Genomic DNA, 9,747 nt, shown 5'->3' on the forward strand with positions numbered 1-9,747 from the left:
GGCCCCTGGGGGGCCCCAGCAGGCGGGCCCCGGGTCTGCCTTCCTCCATCTCGGGATCACCGGACCTCACGGAGGTCTGACCCAGCAAACCCGGCAAAGATAGGACCATCGGGAAGGGGCTGAGAGGCAGGAGCGTACCCTGGCCCCTGGGGGCCCCGCCGGGCGGGCCCCGGGTCTGCCTTCCCCCGTCTCCGGATCGCCGGACCTCACGGAGCTCTGACCCAGCAAACTCGGAGAAAAAGGACCATCGGGAAGGGGGCTGAGAGGCAGGTGTGCGTATCCGGGCCCCTGGACTGCCCCGCTTCGGGCGGGCCCGGGTGCTGCCTTCCCCTGTCTCGGGATCCACAGACCTCACGGGGCTCTGACCCAGAAAACTCGGAGAGAAAGGACCATCGGGAAGGGGCTGAGAGGGAGGAGCGTACCCGGGCCCCTGGGGGCCCTGGCGGGCGGGCCCCGGGTCTGCCTTCCCCTGATTCAGAATCGCCAAACCTCACTTTGGTCTGACTGACCCTCTCCCTAGCAATCCGGAGGAAAATTACCCCCCTTTCTTGTAATCCGTGCGCACGAAGTGACAGAGGGGACCTTAGGCGCGAATGTACCCGACCTCCTGGATCCCTCGCTGGGATCCGGGAGGCAAATGGACCCTCATCGAGACTTTCAGGCAAGCGCGGCCATCTGGTCGCCCCATAGGAAAGCATTGTGCGTGACCAGATGGCCGAGGGGAAAGGAGCGACCAGATGGCCGAAGGGACTTGCGCAACCAGTTGGCCGAGGGGACAGGCACGACCAGATGGCTGAGGGGAAAGGGAAGGGGAAGCCTCCCCGGGCCCTCCGGACACCGCCCCGGGCACCCTGCCATGCAGCAGGACCCAGGACGGGCCTCCGGGGGCCCGGCCGGAGCTCCTAAACCCGGACGAGCGAGGGGAGGCTCCCTGGACACAACGGAACCCCGTCCCGGGCCTTTGGGAGTGCTGCGGGCCGGGGGACGGGGCCCGGGGCCGGAGACTCCGACCCGGGGCCCGGCCGGGCCCCTGGACCCAGCCGGGGCCCCAAGGCCCTCCGGCGCAGGGGAAGCATCCCCGGACCCTCTGGACCCCGCCCCGGGCACCCTGCCACGCGGCAGGACCCATGACGGAGCCCAGGGCGAGGATGCCGCCCTCCCCGGGGCCCCCAGGGGCCCGGACGGAACTCCTGAACCCAGACAAGCGAGGGGAGGCTCCCCGGACACAACAGAACCCCGTCCTGGGCCTTTGGGAGTGCCGCAGGCTGGGGGACGGGGCCTGGGGCCAGAGACCCCAACCCAGGGCCCTGCTGGGCCCCTGGACCCAGCTGGGGCCCCCAGGTCCGCAGGCGCAAGGGAAGCCTCCCCGGGCCCTCCGGACCCCGTCCCGGGCACCCTGCCATGCGGCAAAACCCAGGACGGAGCCCGGGGCGGGGAGGCCGCCCTCCCCGGGGCCCTCAGGGGCCCGGCCAGAGCTCCTGAACCCAGCCGAACGAGGGGAGGCTCCCCGGCCAACACGGAAACCTGTCCCGGGCCTTTGGGAGTGCCGCAGGCCGGGGGATGGGGCCCGGGGCCAGAGCCCCTGACCTAGCCAGGGCTCCCAGGACTGCAGGGGAAGCAGGGGAAGCCTCCCTGGACCCTCCGGACCCCTTGTCCCGGGCACCCTGCCACGCGGCAGGCCCTGGGACAGAACCAGGGCAGCATCCGGGCCCGTCCAGCTGCCAGGTGCGACCAGATGGCCGGGACCGAAAGGACTCCCAGCTGCCCACACCGAGCCATAGTGGTAGGGCTCCCGCCAGCCCTTGCAGGGCTCCGGGGCTCTGCACCAGGGTCTCTTGTCCCGGGCAGATGGACACTTGGCAGGCCGCAGAACGTGGGATCCCAGGCCCTGACCAAAAATCAGGAGGCCCGGGGCCGGTCCCTGCTTCTCCACGCAGCCAGGCCAGGGAGATCAGGGAGATCGGGGAGCCTGCCCAAGCACGAGGGACCCCAGTCCCGGGCACACGGTCTATCAGGTTGTGCACTCGTTTTCCACAATTTTTTTCAGAATAGTGCGTAGTTGCGCTAGGCAAAGTCCGCCCAGCCCTACTCAGGATGTGCTATCGTTATCCACAGTTTTTTTCAAAATTCTGCATAGTGGCGCTAGGCAAAGTCCGCCCAGCCCTAGTGAGTAGTAGTGAGTAGTAGAGAGCAGTAGAGTGAGTAGTAGAGTAGTAGAGTCGGTAGTAGAGTCCGTAGTAGAGAGTGAGTAGTAGAGAGTAGGAGTGAGTAGTAGAGAATTAGTAGAGAATGAGTAGTAGAGAGTAGTAGTGAGTAGTAGTGAGTAGTAGTGAGTAGTAGAGAGTGGGTAGTAGAGAGTGAGTAGTAGAGAGTAGTAGAGTGAGTAGTAGAGTGAGTAGTAGTCAGTAGTAGAGTGTCAGTAATAGAGTCAGTAGTAGAGATTCAGTAGTAGATAGTAGTGAGTAGTAGAAGAGTGAGTAGTAGAGAGTGAGTAGTAGAGAGTGAGTAGTAGAGAATTAGTTGAGAATGAGTAGTAGAGAGTAGTAGTGAGTAGTAGTGAGTAGAGTAGTAGAGAGTAGAGTAGTAGATAGGAGAGTGAGTAGTAGTGAGTAGTAGAGAGCAGTAGAGTGAGTAGTAGAGTAGTAGAGTCGGTAGTAGAGTCAGTAGTAGAGAGTGAGTAGTAGAGAGTAGGAGTGAGTAGTAGAGAGTGAGTAGTAGAGAATTAGTAGAGAATGAGTAGTAGAGAGTAGTAGTGAGTAGTAGTGAGTAGTAGAGAGTTAGTAGTAGAGAGTGAGTAGTAGAGAGTGAGTAGTAGAGAGTAGTAGAGTGAGAAGTAGAGAGTGAGTAGTAGAGAGTAAAGAGTAGAGAGTGAGTAGTAGAGAGTGAGTAGTAGAGAGTAGAGTAGTAGATAGGAGAGTGAGTAGTAGAGTGGAGTTGTAGAGTGTGAGTAGTAGAGAGTGAGTAGTAGATAGTGAGTAATAGAGAATTAGTAGAGAATGAGTAGTAGAGAGTAGTAGTGAGTAGTAGAGAGTAGAGTAGTGGAAAGTAGAGTAGTAGATAGGAGAGTGAGTAGTAGAGAGAAGTAGAGTAGTAGAGAGTGAGTAGTAGAGAGTAAAGTGGTAGAGTGAGTAGTAGAGAGTAGTAGTGAGTAGTAGAGAGTAGCGTAGTAGGTAGTGAGTAGTAGAGTGAGTATTAGAGTAGTAGAGAGTGAGTAGTAGAGCGTAGAGTGAGTAGTAGAGAGTGAGTAGTAGAGAGTAGTAGAGTGAGAAGTAGAGAGTGAGTAGTAGAGAGTGAGTAGTAGAGAGTGAGTAGTAGAAAGTAGTAGAGAGTGAGAAGTAGTGAGTAGTAGAGTGAGTAGTAGAGAGAGTAGTAGAGAGTAGTAGAGTAGTAGAGTAGTAGAGAGAGAGTAGTAGATAGTGAGTAGTAGATAGCGAGTAGTAGATAGTGAGTAGTAGAGAGAAGAGTAGTAGAGAGTGAGTAGTAGACAGGTGAGTAGTAGAGAGTGAGTAGTAGAGTCAGTAGTAGAGTGAGTAGTAGGGAGAGAGTAGTAGAGAGAGAGTAGTAGAGAGTGAGTAGTAGTGAGTAGTAGAGTGAGTAGTAGAGAGAGTAGTAGAGAGAGTAGTAGAGAGAGAGTAGTAGAGTAGTAGAGAGTGAGTAGTAGAGAGAAGTAGAATAGTAGAGAGTGAGTAGTAGAGAGTAAAGTAGAGTGAGTAGTAGAGAGTGAGTAGTAGAGAGTCAGTAGTGGAGTCAGTAGTGGAGAGTCAGTAGAAGAGAGTAAAGTAGTAGAGTGAGTAGAGAGAGTGAGTAGTAGAGGCAGTAGTGGAGAGTAGTAGAGTCAGTAGTAGAGTCAGTAGTAGAGTCAGTAGTGGAGAGTGAGTAGTAGAGAGTGAGTAGTAGAGTGAGTAGTAGAGAGTAGTAGAGAGTAGTAGAGAGTAGATAGGAGAGTGAGTAGTAGTGGGTAGTAGAGAGTAGTAGAGTAGTAGAGAGTGAGTAGTAGAGTAGAGTAGTAGAGAGTGAGTAGTAGAGTGAGTAGTAGAGTGTGAGTAGTAGAGCGTGAGTAGTAGAGAGTGAGTAGTAGAGAATTAGTAGAGAATGAGTAGTAGAGAGTAGTAGTGAGTAGTAGAGAGTAGAGTAGTAGAGAGAAGAGTAGTAGATAGGAGAGTGAGTAGTAGTGAGTAGTAGAGAGAAATAGAGTAGTAGAGAGTGAGTTGTAGAGAGTAAAGTAGTAGAGTGAGTAGTAGAGAGTAGTAGTGAGTAGTAGAGAGTAGTAGAGAGTAGAGTAGTAGCTAGTGAATAGTAGAGAGTAGTAGAGTGAGTAGTAGAGTAGTACGGAGTGAGTAGTAGAGAGTAGAGTGAGTAGAGTGAGTAGTAGAGAGTGAGTAGTAGAGTGGGTAGTAGAGAGTAGTAGAGTGAGTAGTAGAGAGCGAGTAGTAGAGAGCAAGTAGTAGAGATCGAGTAGTAGAGAGCGAGTAGTAGAGAGGGAGTAGTAGATAGTAGTAGAGTAGAGAGAAGAGAGAAGAGAGTAGTAGGTAGTAGAGAGTAAAGTAGTAGAGAGTAAAGTAGTAGTGAGTAGTAGAAAGTGAGTAGTAGAGAGTGAGTAGTAGAGAGTGAGTAGTAGAGAGTAGTAGTGAGTAGTAGAGAGTAGTAGAGAGTAGAGTAGTAGATAGGAGAGTGAGTAGTAGTGAGTAGTAGAGAGTAGTAGAGTAGTAGAGAGTGAGAAGTAGAGTAGTAAGTAGTAGAGTGAGTAGTAGAGTGAGTAGTAGTGAGTAGAGGAGTAGAGTAGTAGAGAGTAGTAGAGAGTGAGTACAAGAGAGGGAGTAGTAGAGTTTAGGAGTAGAGAGAAGCTGAGAGTGAGTAGTACTGAGTAGTAGAGTGAGTACTAGTGAGTAGTAGAGTGAGTAGTAGAGAGAGTAGTAGAGAGAGAGTAGTAGAGAGTGAGTAGTAGAGAGAAGAGTAGTAGAGAGTAAAATAGCAGAGTAGCAGAGAGTGAGTAGTAGAGTGAGTAGTAGAGAGTGAGTAGTAGAGAGTGAATAGTAGAGAGTAGTAGAGTGAGAAGTAGAGAGTGAGTAGTAGAGAGTAAAGAGTAGAGTGAATAGTAGAGAGTAATAGTGAGTAGTAGAGAGTAGTAGAGAGTGAATAGTAGAGAGTGAGTAGTAGAGAGTAGTTGAGAGTGAGTAGTAGAGAATAGTAGAGTGAATACTAAGTGAGAAATAGAGAGAAAAAGAGTAGTAGAGAGTGAGTAGTAGACAGGTGAGTAGTAGAGAGTGAGTAGTAGAGTCAGCAGTAGAGTGAGTAGTAGAGAGTGAGTAGTAGAGAGTGAGTAGTAGAGAGTGAGTAGTAGAGAGTGAATAGTAGAGAGTAGTAGAGTGAGAAGTAGAGAGTGAGTAGTAGAGAGTAAAGAGTAGAGTGAATAGTAGAGAGTAATAGTGAGTAGTAGAGAGTAGTAGAGAGTGAATAGTAGAGAGTGAGTAGTAGGGAGTAGTAGAGAGTGAGTAGTAGAGAATAGTAGAGTGAATACTAAGTGAGAAATAGAGAGAAAAAGAGTAGTAGAGAGTGAGTAGTAGACAGGTGAGTAGTAGAGAGTGAGTAGTAGAGTCAGCAGTAGAGTGAGTAGTAGAGAGTGAGTAGTAGAGAGTGAGTAGTAGAGAGTGAGTAGTAGAGAGAGAGTAGTAGAGTAGTAGAGTGAGTAGTAGAGAGAAGTAGAGGAGTAGAGAGTGAGTAGTAGAGAGTAAAGTAGAGTGAGTAGTAGAGAGTGAGTAGTAGAGAGTGAGTAGTAGAGAGTGAGTGTAGAGTCAGTGTAGTCAGTAGAAGAGAGTTAGTAGTAGAAAGTAGTAGAGAGAGTAGGAGAGAGTGAGTAGTAGAGAGTGAGTAGTAGAGAGGGAGCGCAAGAGAGGGAGTAGTAGAGTAGAGGAGTAGAGAGAAGCTGAGAGTGAGTAGTAGTGAGTAGTAGAGTGAGTAGTAGAGAGAGTAGTAGAGAGTAAACAAGTAGAGTGAGTAATAGAGAGTGAGTAGTAGAGTCAGTAGTGGAGTGAGTAGTAGAGACTAAAGTAGTAGAGTGAGTAGAGAGAGTGAGTAGTAGAGTCAGTAGTAGAGAGTGAGTAGTAGAGTGAGTAGTAGAGTAGTAGAGAGTGAGTATTAGAGTAGAGAGTAGTAGAGTGAGAAGTAGAGAGTGAGTAGTAGAGAGTGGTAGAGAGTGAGTAGTAGTGAGTTAGAGCAGTATAGCGTGAGTTGTAGAGAAGAGTAGAGTGGTAGAGAGGGAGTAGTAGAGTGAATAGTAGAGAGAAGAGTAGAGTAGTGGAGAGTAGTAGAGAGTAAGTAGAGAGAGTAGTAGATAATGAGTAGTAGTGAGTAGTAGAGTAGTAGAGTAGTAGAGCAGAGAGTAGTAGAGAGTAGTAGAGAGCAGAGTAGTAGATAGGAGTGAATAGTAGAGAGTAGTAGAGTGAGTAGTAGAGTAGTAGAGAGTGAGTAGTAGAGTGAGTAGTAGAGTGAGTAGTAGAGAGTAGTAGAGAGTGAGTAGTAGAGAGTGAGTAGTAGAGAGTGAGTAGTAGAGAGAGTAGTAGAGAGCATAGTAGAGAGCGAGTAGTAGAGAGCGAGTAGTAGATAGTAGAGTAGTAGAGAGTAGTAGTGAGTAGTAGAGTGTAGTAGAGAGTAGAGTAGTAGATAGGAGAGAGTAGTAGTGAGTAGTAGAGTAGTAGAGAGTGAGTAGTAGAGTGAGTAGTAGAGAGTGAGTAGTAGAGAGAGTAGTAGAGAGAGTAGTAGAGAGAGAGTAGTAGAGTCAGTAGTAGAGAGTGAGTAGTAGAGTAGTAGTGAGTAGTAGAGAGAGTAGTAGAAAGAGTAGTAGAGAGAGTAGTAGGGAGAGTAGTAGAGAGAGTAGCAGAGTAGTAGAGAGTGAGTAGTACAGAGAAGTAGAGTAGTAGACAGTGAGTAGTAGAGTGAGTAGTAGAGTGAGTAATAGAGAGTGAGTAGTAGAGAGTGAGCAGTAGAGAGTGAGCAGTAGAGAGTGAGCAGTAGAGAGTAGTAGTGAGTAGAGTAGTAGAGAGTAGAGTAGAAGAGAGTAGAGTAGTAGAGAGTAGAGTAAGTAGTAGAGAGTAGTAGAGTAGTAGAGAGTAGTAGAGAGTGAGTAGTAGTGAGTGAGTAGTAGAGTGAGTAGTAGAGAGTGAGTAGTAGAGAGTGAGTAGTAGATAGTGAGTAGTAGAGAGAAGTAGAGAGTAGGATTGAATAGTAGATAATGAGTAGTAGAGTAGAGAGTGAGTATTAGAGAGTGATTAGTAGAGACTAGAGAGTAGTAGAATGATAAGTAGAGAGTGAGTAGTAGAGAGTAAAGAATAGAGAGTGAGTAGTAGAGAGTGAATAGTAGAGAGTAGTAGAGTGAGTAGTAGAGAGTGAGTAGTAGAGAGTAAAGTAGAGTGAGTAGTAGAGAGTGAGTAGTAGAGAGTGAGTAGTAGAGAGTGAGTGTAGAGTCAGTGTAGTCAGTAGAAGAGAGTTAGTAGTAGAAAGTAGTAGAGAGAGTAGGAGAGAGTGAGTAGTAGAGAGTGAGTAGTAGAGAGGGAGCGCAAGAGAGGGAGTAGTAGAGTAGAGGAGTAGAGAGAAGCTGAGAGTGAGTAGTAGAGTGAGTAGTAGAGAGAGTAGTAGAGAGTAAACAAGTTGAGTGAGTAATAGAGAGTGAGTAGTAGAGTCAGTAGTAGAGTGAGTAGTAGAGACTAAAGTAGTAGAGTGAGTAGAGAGAGTGAGTAGTAGAGTCAGTAGTAGAGAGTGAGTAGTAGAGTGAGTAGTAGAGTAGTAGAGAGTGAGTAGAAGAGTAGAGAGTAGTAGAGTGAGAAGTAGAGAGTGAGTAGTAGAGAGTGGTTGACAGTGAGTAGTAGTGAGTTAGAGCCGTATAGAGTGAGTTGTAGAGAAGAGTAGAGTAGTAGAGAGGGAGTAGTAGAGTGAATAGTAGAGAGAAGAGTAGAGTAGTAGAGAGTAGTAGATAGGGAGTAGTGGAGAGTAGTAGAGAGTAAGTAGAGAGAGTAGTAGATAATGAGTAGTAGTGAGTAGTAGAGTAGTAGAGTAGTAGAGCAGAGAGTAGTAGAGAGTAGTAGAGAGCAGAGTAGTAGATAGGAGTGAATAGTAGCGAGTAGTAGAGTAGTAGAGTGAGTAGTAGAGTAGTAGAGAGTGAGTAGTAGAGTGAGTAGTAGAGTGAGTAGTAGAGAGTAGTAGAGAGTGAGTAGTAGAGAGTGAGTAGTAGAGAGAGTTGTAGAGAGCATAGTAGAGAGCGAGTAGTAGAGAGCGAGTAGTAGATAGTAGAGTAGTAGAGAGTAGTAGTGAGTAGTAGAGTGTAGTAGAGAGTGAGTAGTAGAGTGAGTAGTAGAGAGTGAGTAGTAGAGTAGTAGTGAGTAGTAGAGAGAGTAGTAGAGAGAGTAGTAGAGAGAGTAGTGGAGAGAGTAGTAGAGAGAGTAGCAGAGTAGTAGAGAGTGAGTAGTACAGAGAAGTAGAGTAGTAGACAGTGAGTAGTAGAGTGAGTAGTAGAGTGAGTAGTAGAGAGTGAGTAGTAGAGAGTGAGCAGTAGAGAGTGAGCAGTAGAGAGTGAGCAGTAGAGAGTAGTAGTGAGTAGAGTAGTAGAGAGTAGAGTAGAAGAGAGTAGAGTAGTAGAGAGAAGAGTAAGTAGTAGAGAGTAGTAGAGTAGTAGAGAGTAGTAGAGAGTGAGTAGTAGTGAGTGACTAGTAGAGTGAGTAGTAGAGAGTGAGTAGTAGAGAGTGAGTAGTAGATAGTGAGTAGTAGATAGTGAGTAGTAGAGAGAAGTAGAGAGTAGGATTGAATAGTAGATAATGAGTAGTAGAGTAGAGAGTGAGTAGTAGAGACTAGAGAGTAGTAGAATGAGAAGTAGAGAGTGAGTAGTAGAGAGTAAAGAATAGAGAGTGAGTAGTAGAGAGTGAATAGTAGAGAGTAGTAGAGTGAGTAGTAGAGAGTGAGGAGTAGAGAGTAGTAGAGTGAGAAGTAGAGAGTGAGTAGTAGAGAGTAAAGAGTAGAGAGTAGAGAGTGAGTAGTAGAGTGAGTAGTAGAGAGTGAGTAGTAGAGAGTAAAGAGTAGAGAGTAGAGAGAGAGTAGTAGAGGGAGTAGTAGAGAGTAGTAGTGAGAGAAGTAGAGTGAGTAGTAGAGAGTGAGTAGTAGAGAATGAGTAGTAGAGAGAGTTATAGAGAGAGTTATAGAGAGAGTAGTAGAGAGAGTAGTAGAGAGTAGTAGAGAGAGTAGTAGAGAGAGTAGTAGAGAGAGTAGTAGAGAGTAGTAGAGAGTAGTAGAGTAGATAGTAGTAGAGAGAGTAGTAGAGAGTAGTAGAAAGAGTAGTAGAGAGTAGGAGTGAGTAGGAATGAGTAGTAGAATAGTAGATAATGAGTAGAGCAGAGAGTAGTAGAGAGTGAGTAGTAGAGAGTAGTAGTGAGAAGTAGAGAGTGAGAAGTAGAGAGTAAAGATTAGAGAGAGTAGTAGAGAGTGAGTAGTAGTGACTAGAGTAGTAGATACGAGAGTGAGTAGTAGAGTGAGTAGTAGAGAGTAGAGTAGTGTAGGGGGAGTAGTAGAGAGAGAGTGAGTAGTAGAGAGAGAGTGAGTAGTAGAGAGTGAGTAGTAGAGAGTGAGTAGTAGAGAGTAGTAGAGAGTGAGTAGTAGAGAGTAGTAGAGTGAGAAGTAGAGTGAGAAGTAGAGAGTAAGTATTAGAGAGTGAGTAGGAGAGAGTAGAGTAGCAGATAGGAGAGTGAGTAGTAGAGTGAGTAGTAG

Source organism: Triturus cristatus, chromosome 1_1 (genome assembly GCF_964204655.1).
Source record: "Triturus cristatus chromosome 1_1, aTriCri1.1, whole genome shotgun sequence".
Taxonomy (NCBI): Eukaryota; Metazoa; Chordata; class Amphibia; order Caudata; family Salamandridae; genus Triturus; species Triturus cristatus.